This window comes from Ovis aries, chromosome 13 (assembly GCF_016772045.2).
Source record: "Ovis aries strain OAR_USU_Benz2616 breed Rambouillet chromosome 13, ARS-UI_Ramb_v3.0, whole genome shotgun sequence".
Classification (NCBI taxonomy): domain Eukaryota; kingdom Metazoa; phylum Chordata; class Mammalia; order Artiodactyla; family Bovidae; genus Ovis; species Ovis aries.
The window spans coordinates 63443182-63457570 of NC_056066.1; the positions used below are offsets into that span (position 1 = coordinate 63443182).

Genomic DNA, 14389 nt, shown 5'->3' on the forward strand with positions numbered 1-14389 from the left:
ACAACCTTGGTCACTGGCTTGGAGTTTGACCTTTGCTAATCTTAGACTTGCTTCTTCCCCTTCACCCAGTCATGGAGACTTTTTTCCCTGTTTCTGGTTACCCCTGGGACCATCTTGGATGCAAAGAGGTCACAGAGTTCCACCTGGAGGAAGTTTGTTTTGAGCAGAGTTTTACTTGGGCAAAGTAGGCACCTGCTTTCATTATGAGTTTTTGTGTCAGCTGTTTTGCTTTTCTCACCCCCAGTGCTATCATCCAAGGCCAGATTATAATCCTCTCTCACTGACTTTTTAATTGTTAACTAATTTGCCTCCCTGGGTTCCCTTGTGGCTCAGTGGTAAAGAATCCACCTGCCGATGCAGTAGACTTGGTACCTACTGCGTGGGTCAAAAAGATCCTCTGGAGAAGAAAATGGCAACCCACTCCAGTATTCTTGCTTGGAAAATCCCACAGACAGAGAAGCCTGACGGGCTACAGTCCATGTGGTCACAAAAGGGTGGGATACAACTCAACAACAACAAATTTGTCTTTGCTAGTGAAATATAACTTCCTTTTTCTGAGTAAAACTCTGTTCAAAACAAACTTCCTCCAGGTGGAACTCTGTGACCTCTTTGCATCCAAATGGCCCCGGGGGTAACCTACCTCCAGTGTTTGCCCTGAAATATAACTTCCTTTTTCGCTCCATAGGTTTTAAGATACATATTTTATTCCTATCAGTTTCCTGCTCATAAAACCTCTGAAATAAAATCTGGTCTCCTTAGCATGACATTCAAGGCTCTTTAAATACTATTTCTCTTCTTTCTTTTCAGCTTCTTCTCCAGTTCCATAAGAGTTCATATTAGTGGGTAGAAGTATTAGGGAAAGTATTGCACAACTTCAGGACAATATGAAGGAAGACTGACCTGATCCAATCTGCCAGCGAAGGTTAAGAAGTGTTAGTTTTGGTGCCATGTTAGCATTCAATATGATAACCATTTATGCCAGGCACAGGAATAGGTCCTTAGGGATAAGGAGAAGGCAAACACATGGTCAAGACCTTTGGAACCCATAGCTGGTCAAGGAGAACAGGTAGGTAAAGTAAGTAGGTGGCAGTGATGATCACTATAAATGAAAGCATGTGGAGTGCTTTGGGAATATGGGGACTAACTGCCCTGCCCTCCTGATCAAAGAAGGCTTCACGAAAGAGGTGATATTTGAGTTGCATTTCAAAGATGAGATATTTGATAGTCTTGAAAGATGAAGTATTTGGCAGTTGAGAAGGGTAGTCTGTAGCTTCCAAGCGAAGAGACCAGTGAGGGCCGAAGTTATAGAAGCCTCCATGTATGTCTTAGAGAAGAGTAATCAGTCCAGTGTAGCCAGAGCATAGCCTTTCAGGAATGGAGTGTGGTTAGGGTTAAAGTTATCAAAGTAAGTTGAGACTAAACTGTAAGGCCTCATTTTCCACATTAAGGAAATTCTGTGTTTCATACCTAGCATTATTGAATTAAGTGACATATAGTTGTCTATCTGTGCATGAGTGTAGATGTGTGTTAGGATGTGATTGTTACATTTGGAGGTGATTTTTGAAGACCCTGTGAGGCAAAGCAAATATCAAAAATTGGAGCCAAAAGGACAGGTTAAACTTAAGTTCACCCAGGCTTGAATTTCGAGCTTCTGAGTTCTCTAAGCTCATAAGTTAATCATAGCATGCCAGGATTGAAAGAGACCTTAGAGATCAGTAGTTCATACATTGGTCCATTCAACAAGTGCCTGCTACTTTCTTTTTTTTAAGATGGACCATTTTTTAAAGCCTTCATTGAATTTGTTACAATATTGCTTCTGTTTGATGTTTTGGTTTTTGGCCCCTTAGGGCTTAGGTTGGAGAGGGGACAGCTGAGGCCAAATATAGGACTCTGAGGTCCATTTGGCCTATGGGAAAATGAGGCTAATATTCAGGGACATGTAGCAAGTTAGTAGTAAGGCCGGGATGGTAACTCTCCTGGTGCAGCCTCCCTTCTCTTGCCTCCCTGCTTCCGTGCAGCTATTTATCCAAGATTAACTTGGATCCCATTTACTTCCTTTATTCTCCTCTCCCTCATTTAGCTCTTTCTCTCTTGAATAAGTTAGTTGACCTCAGAGAACAATTTTCTTATCTGTAAAATGGGGGTATTATCTTGAAATTAAAAATTAAAAAGCATTTTTAAGCCACTGATCTCATTTTTTTTGGTATTATTCTTGCTCTTTGCAGATACAGATACCACGTTAAGTTTCAGTATATGCCTGTGTTCCAGTTGTTGCTATTTTCTAGCTGTGTAAATTTGGACAAACTGTCTTGACCTCACTCTTAACTGTTTTTCCCACCAGAGTCCTAAAATTCCATTTCATAACCGTTTGGAAACTTGACTTGTTTACTTTCTCACCCTGGAGTGTGCTGCTGTTGATGACTTGCAGTGGCAACTGGGCTGGCCCTGTGTGATTTGAAGAGGACAGTATGAGAGGCAAGACAACTGGGTACCTGGAGGGTATTAAATCAAGGATTGGCAACTCCTCATAAGTCAGACGATTTCTGGGGACTTCCCTGGTGGTCCATTGGTTAAGAATCTGCCTGCCAAAGCACTTAGTTGCCATGGGACAACTAAACCCTTGTGCCACAACTACTCGAGCCTGTGAGCTGTAACTACTGAGCCCAAACGCTCTAAAGCCCCTGCTATGCAACAAGAGAAGCTACCGCAGTGAGAAGCCACTGCACTGCAACTAGAGAGTAAACCCTGCTCATAGCAACTAGAGAAAACCCCCCTGCAGCAAAAACGACCCAGCACAGGAGTCTGGGATTAGTGTCAATGGTGAATTAATTCGGATTATGTTCTGGGAATAAGTGAGGTTGCCAGCTCCACTGAGTGGAAGAACCAGCAGTGCACAGGCACTCTTGCTTATGCCCTGGAAAAAGACAAGTATGTTGGTGGCAAGTGTCCAACATGACCTGACTGGCTGCCCACAGGCCATCTCTGCCATTCAGGACATCAGCCACTGGCCCTGCCAGCCCTCTGGCAAGGTTGCTGTGATTTGATAGAAAGAGCCCAGTCTCTGGATTTGCACAAATGTGAGTTCAAATCCCTGTCTGCCAACTACTGATTTGTGTTCCTTGTTTAGTTTTTCAACTAGTTCTATAGTTCTTTAAAATTCTTAGAGCCAGTGCCTCTGTCTGTAAAATAGTGTTGTTGAGGGAATTCCTTGGTGCCTAGTGGTTAAGATTCTGGGCTTCCACTGCCACAGCCTGGGTTCAATCCCTGGTCAGGGAGCTGAGATCCCATCCTACAAGCCTCATGGCATGGCCAGAAAAAGAAAATAGTGCCTTTGATACCTACTTTGGGGGTTGTTGTGAGGATTCAAAAATACCTTAGACAAATAGGTCTCACACAATAGCTGATCCTGAGTTAGATGAATAGCAAGTTGATCTACTGCTGTTAGCTCTTTGAAGACTAGTATCCTTGGGACGTGACATTCAAGTCAGTGCTGCTCTGATTCTCTCACTATTTCCCTACTCACCCCCAGAAGTCGACCTGACCTCTCCTTTCCTTCCTCAAGTTCAGACCCCAGAAATACGAGACAGTCTGTTTCACCAGGTGGCATATCTATGAGTAAGCAAGATTGTTACACAGCAGACATACAGGGCCAGGGCAAGTAGCTCAGGCAGCAGCTGATGAACAAAAGGCTTCTCTCTGTTCCTAATAAATTGGTCCTTGGGGACCCTAGCTTTGAAATTCTAATTGACACAGGAAGGAAAAGATTCATTAGGCTCTGGACTCATTAAAATGCTCTGCTGCTCACCTACGATTTATTCTTGGCACTTCATCAGGAGGAATTAAGTAAACCAACAGGCTGGGAGGCTGCTGACAGCACAGTTCATATACTTGGCTGGTGCTGCTCATGGGGTGTGGATATGGGGCCTCCCATACTCTGAAGCACACAGCTGGCCTCAGAGGTTTCTCACCCTTAGCATGAGTCTAAGTCTCATCTATTGTCAGTGCTGAGAGGACCTTTTGAGATCATTCATAGATGTTAGCTCATTCATAGATGGTCCACAGAAGAGGGGCTTGCCTGAGATCACTGAACCACAGCAGTGGTAGAGCTAGAATTAGAAACAGTCAGTCCTCCTGACTTCCAGGCCAGGAGTCTCTCCCCTGCATCACCTTTGGATTTCTTGATCCAGTATTTCATTCATTCAGCCATCAACAGATACTTTTGTTGATACATGTTATGTGCCAGGATTCTATGATAAAACAGATGGGGGGTGAGAAGGGGGGTGGAGAGGGAATACCTGAACCAGTATTATGGGTGACTAGAAAGGCCTCCAAATCTGAGGGCTGAATAGGAATTAGCTTGGCTAAGAAGCATATGAAGAGTAATCAAGCCTGAGGGATCACTGCCTACAGAGGCTGGGAGACTCTTCAGTAATGGAAAGTCTTGCTAGGGTGGAGGAATTGAGGAAGGGATGAGAAGATGAGTCAGCCTATGAGGTTGGGGCTACTTTCTCTTAGAGGAACTCTATACCTGGAATTAGGAGTCCTGGATGTTGTAGATGTATTTCTGTTGCCAGTATTTATTTAGTGTCTTTTTGGTGTGCCAGTGTTGGACACTGAGATACAAAAATGCATAAAATATATGTAGCTCTATCCCCTGAGATCTGTTCGTTTAGTGATGCAACAAACTAATAAATAACTCCTATAATAAATGCAAGGAGTAATTGGAGGAAGTCAGAGTTGAGCTGTGTTACTGTCAGGATTTTCTGTGAGTTTGATGATCTCACCTGTCAGTTTAGTGGTAACCACTGTCCTGTGTAGCTAATGACCTGATGGGAAGACAGCTCTGTAATGACTGGTGTTTGTGTGGTATTTGTGAGTTACAAAACACTCTTTCATCATTAATTGAATCTTAACCGTAACCTTATAACTTGGGAAATTTCTCAGCAATTTACAGATGAGAAAACTAAGGCTGAAAGAGGTTGAGGCTTGTTTATGGTTTTATAGCTTTTGATTAAGAAAAGCTAGGGATTAGAAACCCAGATCTTGTGCTCTTTTTTGCAGTACAGTGGCTCTGAAAAGATACTGAAAAGTAGAAAGATGGCAGCTTTTCTGTTCCATACTTGTAAGCCTGGTTTCCCTTTCCCTTCACTTGAAATGCAAAGAATGACTTCACTATGAGAAAAAGCGACTTAAATTGGCTGGGAAGAAAGAAAAAGAGCTTATTTCAAGTCTTACTCAGATTGGGCTCTGAACTTTTAAAATCATGTGTTCCAATGTTCTTGTCAGCTCCCACTATTCCATCTCATGCCATTTACAGAGTGCTGTCTTAGCTACTATGTAATTGGCTACCAAAGGCAATTTGTGGGGTAGACAGAGCCTGCTTTACAGGTGTGTAAGCTGAGGCCCACAGAAACGAAATATTTTGCCCAGAGTCACTGAATTATTCATGGCAGAGTGAAGATGGACACCACAGGTGCTCCTAAGTCATAGAAGAAAGCTCCTCTGATTCATTCATTTCACACAATTCTTGAATATACCCTATGAGCCAGAAATTTTATTTTACGAGAGAACCTCTGGTTAGGCTCAAGCTATCTCGATGCAGTGCCTTCCTCTAAGAGCAGGGACTTTTGCTATTTATTTATCTGTCCTCAGCCAAGGCCTGGTTCCAAGAATGCTTTGCTGTTGTTTTTGGCCTTACTCTGCCAGAAGCTGAAGGGAGCAGATGGCCACAGCATTGTGGATTAGAAGGGTGTGATCCCATTCTGGGCTAGAGGATGAGTGAAGAGCCCTGCACCCATCTACTGCTGTTTCTATGCTCAGGTCCCTGCCAAGGTATTTTCTATCCCAGAACAAGGTGAAGCTGGCTAATCCTGCCCCTTCCTCCCACTATGTGCAACATACTTATGGATCTTCTGGATAGATTTCATGCAAAGGATTTTATGATCTGTCCCAAATGACTCTTTGGACCCATTTCCCAGGCATGTATGACGTTTTAAGGGAAATCTGGGATCTTCTTTATCTGCAGATCTCTCAACACTCCCCACCCTCTCTGCTGTTTTTACTTCCAACTGCTTAAGCAGATTGGCTGCTTAGTGTGACTGACAAATAGCCTAAAGAGTAATCAGTACTGAGAAATTGACATGTTTTCTGTTTATCTGAAATCCTAACTGGAAAAGTCTAAGAAACACTATTTTGAGGGAGCAGGACTAAAGGTGAAGTAAGGACGATTGACTTCATGATGGAAAGCCTGCAAGAACCTCAATTACCTCAAAAAAATCTTGAAAGGAAATATCAACATTTGTTCACAATATTTCACCTGCCCCTTATATATTAATATCTTTATATATTACAGAGTGCTTTCATATCTATTATTGCCTTTGAGTGTTAGAGCAACTCTGAGGGCAGCAATGCAAGGATTCCTTTTCTCACTTGACAGTTTTGACCAGGGAAGGATAGGGAAGATCAGTGGTCAATTGTCTGGTGCTCATGGTGGCAGAGCCCCAAAGAGAACCAAGATTTGGGAGCCAAATAGTCCTAGGTTTGAAATCTGGTGTTCATCACATTCTAACTGAATGATCTTGCGCAAGCTCCTTAATTTCCTCAAGCCTCAGTTTTCTTCTCTGTGATAAAAGGATAACAGTATTTGTCTCCTGTCTAAGAATTAAAAAATATAATGTATATAAAAATGCCAACACAGTATGGAACAAGTATTAGGACCTTAGTAACTGCAGGTTTCCCATCTTAGTGTTTTAAGTGTCTTGTATTCTGAATCGTTGAAAATTAGTACTCTACAGTAAAATGAGCTACATGTAATACATTTCTATAAGCCAGAGTATCATTTAAGTGTCTCACTGGGTTAAGAGAACTGAATTAGTGGGAAGCAGGGGGGCTCCAGGCACTGGCTGAGTACTTCTAATACAAATCACAGTGGGTTAGAGCTGACAGAGACCCTAGAGATCTGTTCTGTTGTGTCTTCCTCAAAAGAGATGTTAATAATCTCGAAAAAGTCAGACTGGATAATGCAAAGTGCATTTCTTTACTTTTGACTTCTCAGAGCCTTAGTGTGCATATGAGTGGGGTGGGTGGGGAGGAAGGGATGGAGGAGGCTAAGTTTCCTGTTTTTATTTGACCTGGGAGCCCTTAACATCTTGAAGAGCACTGGTTTTTCATGAAAGAGTACATGTACCACTACTCTGGTTCAGTTCTCCATTTTTTGTATCAGGCAGTTAAGGTCTCAGCCAGGTTTACAGAGCCAGTCCGCAGTAGAACCAAAACTAGAGTTCAGGGTGCCTGACCCTCTCTTGGGCCACACCACCATTTGTACTCCATTGCTCTTCCTCTTCTAGCCAGCAAATCATAAAATTACAGAGGATTCTGCAAACCGCTAATCAGAGAGCATTGTTAGAGCATCAAGCTTTCTGTTTTGATGTGTTTGTGCCAGTAAGCAGGAAAATGTGGAAACAACAGGCTTAATGGCTGCCAAATGTTTCCAAACAGTTGAAAGACCAGGGATCAGGTAATTTTAGCTCAGTGTCTGGAAAGGTGCCTCTGACCCACAAAATTTTAAGTCTGTTCTTGTTTTATTATGTTTCAGTTGCAACCAAGGGGCTCATCCAAGAGGCTGGTAGTGTTGTTCTTTGTGATGAATACTGACACCAGTGATTATGGGAAAGATCCTGAGAGGAATTTGAAGAGAATGTGTCAAATTTCTGTTCTTTTCATCACCATCTTCCATGGAATTCAGTGGTTAGGAATGTGTTGCTGGTTTCTGTCCAGAACTTGGCAGAGAGAGTTGTCTTTGGCATTTGTTTGGTGAGGGCTGTCCTTGCATTTACTAAGCCTTCTCATAAAAAAATAGCACTCTTACCTTTGCAGAGTTGTGCAGTAAACTTCAAAAACACGTCTGATACTCAGAACAATCCTGACGTAGAAGTTATCTTCCATATGTCTCATGAGGACACTGAGGCTCAGAGAAAGGGGTAGTGACTTGTCCAGGGTCTGACAGCAAATAAGTGATAAACCTTTATTGTATTACAAGTGCTTAGTGCAATTGTGACATATAGTAGATCCTCATATTTATTAATAGAAAAATTAGTACTTTCCCAAGGATTAAACATTAGTAGACTCTTTGCCCAGTAGTCTTTCCATGAAGCCAGCCTACTGGGGCCCAGTGGTTGGGCTCATCTCAGGGTCAGCAGATAGTTTAGAGTGTGGACTGGGTCTCCCTTGCTGTGTTGATTTCTGACAAGGATGGCAGTTTCTAGCTGTTGTTGCTCTCTACTTGGTAAGGACCCTCTGCCTCCTCCCCACCCCAGAGAGCTTCAGTTCAGCAGTTTCTGGCCTGGAGATTCAGCCTCTCTTTTGAGCCTCTATTCCTTGGAGTCTGCTGAACAAAGACACCTTTGGTCCCCAGCTTCTCACTCTGTCCCTCCTTTGTTTTCTCTCTCATCACTATTTTGCCTATCTTCTGCCCTACTGACGGATGAGGGACTTGGGTTCGACCCATGAACATCAAATACACAGTTCACTCTTAAGGAGCTACTTTGTCAGGAACACTGGGAAACCATTAACTGAAGCAGTGCCCACCTAGGATTCTATCACCTGTTAGCAGAAATTCACTGAGCATCTACTGGTTGTCCGGGTAGTGCTGGAGGCTGGGATTGCAAAGATTAATAACAGAGTCTCTGCCTTCTAGGAGTTCAGAGTCTAATGGAGAAAGACAGGTAGGTAAATACAAAGGTGCAGCAAATGTTGCTGCAACAGAGGTCTGTAGAATGTCCTTATCAAGATACAGAAGAGGGGGATGGAAAACAGGCTGCCCTGAAGAGTTTTCATCAAGGGCATGACATCGGTGACTTTGTGTACAGAAAACCCTTCTGGCCCCAGATTCCGTCACCAAATCAGAAATTGGTTCTGGTCCTGCTTTATAGATGAAGTAGTCTCTCTCAATCTCACTGAATGTTAAGAGTGTGATATTTGAAGCCATCTATTAAATGGGACCAGTAGTAACAGTAATTTCATTTAGAAAGTTCCTGAATGCTTCACTTGCAGGTATATTACTTGACCAAATTCTCACAACCTTTTGGGGAAGGTAGTGTAATACTATTTGCATTTTACAAATGAGAAAGCTGAGGCACAGAGGAATTAAAGACATTTACCCAGCATGATACAGCTGATACATGGCAGAGCTGGGGTTTGAACTCAGGAGTTCTAAAAGAATCTCAGAAAGGGCCATTATGACCTTGATATAATTCTTACCTCAAAGAGTTTTTGTAAGAATGAGAAGTATAATACTTAGTAATGCATCTACCACAAAAATAATAAATCATAATGATCATTTATTATATTGTAAAACAGCCTTTCCTAAAGGTTGGAGTGGATTGGGCTTTTGCAAAGATGTCTTTCTGTCTCCCAAGTCTTCTGGCTTCATTATCTGTGCTGCCTGCTTCTTTGTTTCTTAACAAGCATGAATGAGGAAGGGAACGGGGACAGTGGTACATGGAATTCCCATCAGCAGATACTCCCTGAGCAACCACTCTGGGCCAAGGTCTCTGCTGAAAGGCCAGAGGGATGCTGATATTAAATAGATTGTGGTTCATGCCATCTAGGAACTCACAGCCTGGGAGGGAAGATGATGACACAGAAACAGATCATTTAAACACTGCCTCCTCAGGTGGATCTTAGGCAGCACATTAGACCCTCTTGCCCTTGGCTCATGCCACTGTGAGCAGGGCATGAATGAATGGCTATTTTATTAATTGTTGAAATAATCATCCTGTTAATATCCTTGTCAGCATTAAAGCAGATGTTATTAATATAGAAAGTAGTAACACACCTTAGAGAAAGTCACGAACTGTTCAAAGACTTCTAACGCATTCAATTGGAAAAACCTGTTTTATTTTTATGGTGGTGAGGGGGTTGTGGTAGCACACCTGAACTGCCAGGGGGGCTGAGGGAGTCCTTGGCTTGAGGAATGTACTGTGGGGAAGGATTTACGTCCCTCAGAGCTCCCCGATGGCCGCCCAGTATGCTCCTTAGTTATCACATACTGTAGTTTCTTATACTGTGCTTAGTCGCTCAGTCGTGTCTGACTCTTTAAAACGCCACTGAGTAGCTCACCAGGCTCCTCTGTCCATGGGGATTCTCTAGGCGAGAATACTGGAGTGGGTGGCCATGCCCTCCTCCAGGGGATCTTCCCAACCCAGGGATGGAACCCAGGTCTCCTGCATGGTAGGCAGATTCTTTGCCATCTGAGACACCAGGGAAGCCCATAGTTTCTTGTACCCAGGTACATTTTTTTTTATTTAGCAGAATGAGCAAGAAGAGGGGAGATAGCTTTCTGAGGCAGTACATCTGCCAGGAGAGGCAGTACATCTGCCAGGAGAGGCAGTACATCTGCCAGGAGAGGCAGTGACTGAGCTGCTGAGATTGGCAGGTGCTATGCCAGGGCAGTAAGGGTTTGATGAGTATGTATATTATTTCATGAACTACCTCCAGTGAGTGGATCTGTGAGCATTATTGGAGCCTTGCCATGTGCCTAGCAATGTAATGTGCTCAGGTGATGTGAAAAATACCCCAGAAGTTCTGCACTGCTTGGCAAGAGAAGATGAACGTATGAGACAAAAGGAGTTAACACAGATGGGATGCTCTGATTGAGAGTTGACTTGTGTTGTTCAGGTCTCAACACCTGTGGGGACTTAGAGTGCCTTCTTACTGAGCACTCTCCTACACGTGCCATAGGACTGGGTCATGACTACCATGATGTCTAAGCTCCTCAACAGCCCACAACGGCTTTCTGATCTGACCTCTTTAGGTTCTCTGCTGTCACCTCTTGCAACATCCAGTCTTAGATTCTACACTCTAGCCAAACCATGATGCATATTATTATTCACTCCACATGGAAGCACTGTCCAGCTTCTACAACTTTGCTTATGCTATTTCCTCTTTTCTAAATGTTTGCTCTCATCTTCAGTTGAGTCGCTCAGTTGTGTCCGACTCTTTGCCACCCCGTGAATTGCACCACGCTAGGCCTCCCTGTCCATCACCAACTCCTGGAGTTTACCCAAACTTATGTCCATCGAGTTGGTGATGCCATCCAGCCATCTCATCCTCTGTCATCCCCTTTTCCTCCTGCCCGCAATCCCTCCCAGTATCAGGGTCTTTTCCAGTAAGTCAGGTCTTCACACCAGGTGGCCAAAGTATTGGAGTTTCAGCTTCAGCATCTGTCCTTCCAATGAACACCCAGGACTGATCTCCTTTAGGATGGACTGGTTGGGTCTCCTTGCAGTCCAAGGGACTCTCAAGAGTCTTCCCCAACACCACAGTTCAAAAGCATCAATTCTTCGGTGCTCAGCTTTCTTCACAGTTCAACTCTCACATCCATACATGACCACAGGAAAAACCGTAGCCTTGACTAGACGGACTTTTGTTGGCAAAGTAGTGTCTCTGCTTTTTAATATGCTGTCTAGGTTGGTCATAACTTTCCTTCCAAGGAGTAAGTGTCTTTTAATTTCATGGCTGCAATCACCATCTGCAGTGATTTTGGAGACCAAAAAAAAAAAAAAGTCTGACACTGTTTCCAATGTTTCTCCATCTATTTCCCATGAAGTGATGGGACCAGATGCCATGATCTTCGTTTTCTGAATGTTGAGCTTTAAGCCAACTTTTTCACTCTCCTCTTTCACTTTCATCAAGAGGCTTTTAGTTCCTCTTCACTTTCTGCCATAAGGGTGGTGTCACCTGCATATCTGAGGTTATTGATATTTCTCCCGGCAATCTTGATTCCAGCTTGTGCTTCTTCCAGCCCAGCATTTCTCATGATGTACTCTGTATATAAGTTAAATAAGTAGGGTGACAATATATGGCCTTGATGTACTCCTTTTCCTATTTGGAACCAGTCTGTTGTTCCATGCCCAGTTCTAACTGTTGCTTCCTGACCTGCATACACATTTCTCAAGAGGCAGGTCAGGTGGTCTGTATGCCCATCTCTTTCAGAATATTCCACAGTTTATTATGACCACATAGTCAAAGGCTTTGGCATAGTCAGTAAAGCAGAAATAGATGTTTTTCTGGAACACTCTTGCTTTTTTGATGATCCAGCAGATGTTGGCAATTTGATCTCTGGTTACTCTGCCTTTTCTAGAACCAGCTTGAACATCTGGAAGTTCATGGTTCACGTATTGCTGAAGCTTGGCTTGGAGAATTTTGAGCATTACTAGCGTGTGAGATGAGTGCAATTGTGCAGTAGTTTGATTATTCTTTGGCATTGCCTTTCTTTGGAATTGGAATGAAAACTGACCTTTTCCAGTCCTGTGGCCACTGCTGAGTTTTCCAAAATTTGCAGCATCATCTTTGAGGATTTGAAATAGCTCAACTGGAATTCCATCACCTCCACTAGCTTTGTTCGTAGTGATGCTTTCTAAGGCCCACTTGATTTCACATTCCAGGATGTCTGGCTCTAAGTGAGTGATCACACCATCATGATTATCTGGGTCGTGAAGATCTTTTTTGTATTGTTCTGCTGTATATTCTTGCCACCTCTTAATATCTTCTGCTTCTCTTAGGTCCATACGATATCTGTCCTTTATCAGCCCATCTTTGCATGAAATGTTCCCTTGGTATCTCTAATTTTCTTGAAGAGATCTCTAGTCTTTCCCATTCTGTTGTTTTCCTCTATTTCTTTGCACTGATCGCTGAAAAAGGCTTTCTTATCTCTTCTTGCTATTCTTTGGAACTCTGCATTCAGATGCTTGTATCTTTCCTTTTCTCCTTTGCTTTTCACCTCTCTTCTTTTCACAGCTATTTGTAAGGCCTCCCCAGACAGCCATTTTGCTTTTTTGCATTTCTTTTCCATGGGGATGGTCTTGATCCCTGTCTTCTGTACAGTGTCACGAACCTCATTCCATAGTTCATCAGGCACTCTATCAGATCTAGTCCCTTAAATCTATTTCTCACTTCCACTGTATAATCGTAAGGGATTTGATTTAGGTCATACCTGAATGGTCTAGTGCTTTTCCCTACTTTCTTCAATTTAAGTCTGAATTTGGCTATAAGGAGTTCATGATCTGAGCCATAGTCAGCTCCCGGTCTTGTTTTTGCTGACTGCATAGAGCTTCTCTATCTTTGGCTGCAAAGAATATAATCAATCTGATTTTGGTGTTGACCATCTGGTGATGTCCATGTGTAGAGTCTTCTCTTGGGGGCTAACATCAGCTTGACTGTGGACAAGATCAGAACTTCTTGATGACTCCTTTCTCTGACTTCTTTCTTTTCCTTCCGCCCTGTCCCTTTGGTAAGTTACATGCCTCTGAGTTCCCACATGTTCCTGTCATAGCCCTTATGGAGATGAAAGAGATGAAACATAGTTTCTGGTTTTCCTGAGATTCTCACCACTGGACTGTGTGGACTGTGAATTCATTTGGAGGCAGGAATTATACTTTGTTCATTTCTATGCTTTGTACAGTGTCTGACAGAAACAGGTGCTCAATAAATGATTTTTTGATAAATGAGTAACTAAATTTTCAGCATATTATTGCTCTGCTTAAGAACCTACAATAACTTCTTTGGGGCAATCAAAATTCTGTAGATGTACAGCTTGGTGTAATAATCGTGGGAGACTTATTTTTATGTATACATGAAAACAATAATGAAGATTTATGTTCCCTGTTAACTACCACCTGCTCCCCGCCCCTGCCCGCCCTCCCCCCCGCCCCTGCCCGCCCTCCCCCCCGCCCCACTAATACAGTGTATGATTCTGGTGAAGTTGCCGTGAAAGTGGCATTCATTGGTGATAGCAATGTAAATTGGTACAGCAGTTTGGATCATAAAAATGTTTGTATGTTTTGACCTAGTAATTCCAGTTCTGAGACTCTGTCCTAAGGAAATAATCCAATATACAGAATGAACTTTCCCTCAGATGCTGTTATTTATAATAGTGAGAAATTGGAAGAAGCTTACATCATGACCACCTGAACTATGACCAGTCTAAACTATGATAAATCCACTCTTGGGAAAATAGTGGGTTATTAAAAATGATAATATTTTAAAAATTGTGTTTATTGAAAACTATGTGGCAGTAAGACAAATATGTTATAAATAATGTGTGATAATGCTAATTGAAAAAATTATGTTACAGAACTGAATGAATGACCTCACTATGTAATCCAAATATAATACCCAAGAAAAAGCACTGGAAGGAAATATACCAGGATGCTAACAATAGTTATGTTCTATAGAGGAGTTGGGGTTTAGGTGATTTACTTACGATAATTCAAAAAATAATCAAGAACAGACACCAAAATTAATGGCTAGAAATTTTGAAATAATAAAGCAAAACTTTGATTTTAGGCAATGGAATCATGTAGTGATATTGTGACTGTGGAGGATGAAT

General features: G+C 42.5%; 1 protein-coding gene across 13 annotated transcripts in view; it reads left to right on the forward strand.

Moving 5' to 3' along the window:
- RALY (RALY heterogeneous nuclear ribonucleoprotein) overlaps nucleotides 1–14389 on the forward strand; it is an 84554-nt gene that overhangs the window by 49300 nt on the left and 20865 nt on the right. For 3 of the 13 annotated variants that reach the window (XM_027977098.2, XM_060397718.1, XM_060397719.1), the window contains exon 3: nucleotides 2342–2475. The exons of the other annotated variants lie outside the window; for them this stretch is intronic. The gene's annotated coding sequence lies outside the window, so the exon portion shown is untranslated. The remainder of the gene's footprint in view (nucleotides 1–2341; nucleotides 2476–14389) is intronic. 13 annotated transcript variants of the gene reach the window in all.